This window comes from Montipora foliosa, unplaced genomic scaffold, assembly GCF_036669935.1.
Source record: "Montipora foliosa isolate CH-2021 unplaced genomic scaffold, ASM3666993v2 scaffold_403, whole genome shotgun sequence".
In the NCBI taxonomy this organism is placed as follows: domain Eukaryota; kingdom Metazoa; phylum Cnidaria; class Anthozoa; order Scleractinia; family Acroporidae; genus Montipora; species Montipora foliosa.
Genome location: NW_027179705.1, coordinates 155,001 through 157,500, shown reverse-complemented (window position 1 = coordinate 157,500; position 2,500 = coordinate 155,001). Strand labels below are relative to the sequence as shown.

At 41.5% G+C, this 2,500-nt stretch overlaps 1 protein-coding gene across 8 annotated transcripts in view; it reads left to right on the top strand.

The window, feature by feature from the left end:
* The window catches only part of LOC137988038 (uncharacterized), a 140,145-nt gene that overhangs the window by 83,209 nt on the left and 54,436 nt on the right, over positions 1–2,500 (top strand). The gene's annotated exons all lie outside the window — the stretch shown is intronic.

Genomic DNA, 2,500 nt, shown 5'->3' with positions numbered 1-2,500 from the left:
TTACAATGCTAATTGAAGAGAATGGCGAGCAGGTTGGTGGTATGAACAGACGAAACTTCTAATCGCTTTATGGAGCGAAGGTTTGGATTTTTCTTCTTCTGTCTTCTCGCCTCAAGCACATGATGGTGATGATAATAGTGGCAGCCACGCGATACGGCGCCATGTTGTCTCACACTGCGAGGTTACTGCGCCTATCGTGTTTGAATTTTCGCAGATGTGAACAGCACCATAATTGAATAAAATTGAATGGAGTATAATAGCCTGTCAACGTTGAGTGTGAACACGGCTTAAGAGTATAATCTAGTGTGTAGATTTCACTTCAAAGCTGATCGAGTAGCAATAATGACCTACACGCAAATATGCGAAGTTGGTTTCCCGGAAATTGCTCGCATCTTTATATATGTCCACGGAATGTTCTCTTGACTTTATCTAAGTGGAAGGATCTGACTTAGAATTTTTCTCTGTGCGTTTCTCAAGTTTGTATTTAGGTAAAATAAAACTGATAAAAGAAATAAAAAGAGCCTGTTGGCAGGGAAAAAAATCTGACTTGGAACGACCGTACCGTGGAACGATCTGACCAGAAACCCTTGATAGCCTTCAAACAGTTTCTTCCGCGTTCCACGCAACACAAAATAACCCGCTCGCCGGCTTCCAAGTTTTCCGCCATGTTGATGCATCGATCAGTACTGTTCGAATCGGTTCAGTTGTTGTTTGGCTCTGAGAATGCTTCAAAACCCGTCCAGTTAACCGAGTTTTTCAGACTTCGCTTGCATGGCACTACGTTAGCATAAAGACACAAGGCAAGCGAGTACTGCTGTGCAAACTTTTCGGTATTAAGGCGAAAAGGGTAAAAGGAGCTCAAGAAGACTATGCGTCCCTTTCGCGTTCCGTCTGGCGTCAATTGGCATCGTTTTTCCTCTGACGTCTGTCGCGCAGGCCAACTTTTCGGCTAAAACAAGAGGTCACATCATGGTTGCCTTCAAAATGGAGACTACAACTATGTTACTAGTGCCTTCTGGCTTGCTTGGGAATGTCCATTAACATGACTATGCCACCAATATCGTTGTTTCCGCAATTAGTTAATCTAATATTAAGATATTGATGCGAAATTAGCAACTTCGATATTGTCAAATGAAGCACATGCTTTTTTCAAATTCTCGGAATTACCGCATTTAGCAAACATGATCTAAGGCGCATCAGTTCACTATACATCGTAAATCAGGTTAAAGCAAAGCCATTTAAAAGTAATTTCATCATTTTGATAATTCATTTATGAATCCCACTAATTAAATTCAATTGTATTAAATTCATAACAAACGCGGAGCATACTACGTATTATTAAGGAGCTTACGCAAAGGACCACGACAGCAACTACGAGAACGCCACAAAAGAATAAGTTTAATAAGCAAAAACAATATCTCTGCCGGAGTTGAACTCACGACCTCCCGCGTGACAGCCCGGTGCTCAACCAACTGAGCCACCGGTGCGCGGTACGTAAACTCTCTTTTGACGTTTGATGCCCGTGAGGCTAATTAAATGGAACCAATTTTAATTAACTAGCTTTGAAAACGCAAAATAAGGTTGTGAACTTGCCAGCAACATGATAAGGACAAGAATCTGTGTGTGATTTTTCACAAAATAGAGAAAGTGACATAATATACGTAATGTAAGCATTACGGATTTTAGATCCGCAATATGTTCTCTCTAATCATTTTATATGTAGAGAAGAAGTTATGCTTGATCATAGCATCACTTCAGTAGAGTACCGAGGGGTGTCTTCCGGGAGTTTTACATACACATTGCAATCGTTTGCTTCATCGAGCGATTTGCTCGCTCTATATATTGCGCCTATGAATTCTCCAACGAGGCTCCGTAATACTCTAAATCTCGAATTTTGGGAACTTTTAAAACATCACTCGTGTCGATATATCACGAAATGCAGGAGCAAGTTCATGCGATTTCCTATACGTAGAAGCTGTAATATCTTTCCAGAGAGGCTCGAAAATCCGGTTCGAGGAGAAAATGATGCCAAAGGCTCACTAGTTTATACGCCGCAGAATTAATATGCAGCTCGAGAGTTTTGGGCTTTCACTCTTTAAACTCGCGTTTTGCATTTATAATAAGCTGCATTCACACGCTGAAATCTTACGCTGATGAGCCTTTGACGTCACTTTTCCCCGGATCCAACCCTCTAAGGTCCAATCAGTCAGTTTTGGACGTGAGCAATGGCGGACCGTGAAATCCAGAACTTACACTCAAAGTAAACAGCCTTTGGATAAAAATCAAAGCTCAATATTTTGCCAGTCAAGCCCGGGTTGCTCGAAACATGGATAGCGCTAACCAGCGTTAAAGATCATGGAAACCTATCGGTTTTGATACCTCTTAACCAACGGTTAGCGCTAACCAGGATTCGGGCAACCGGCGTTGAGCAAGGTGTTAAGCAAACACACTTTCAAAATCTGGAAAAAAAAAAGGAAGTAATCTTTTATATCACAGGGGC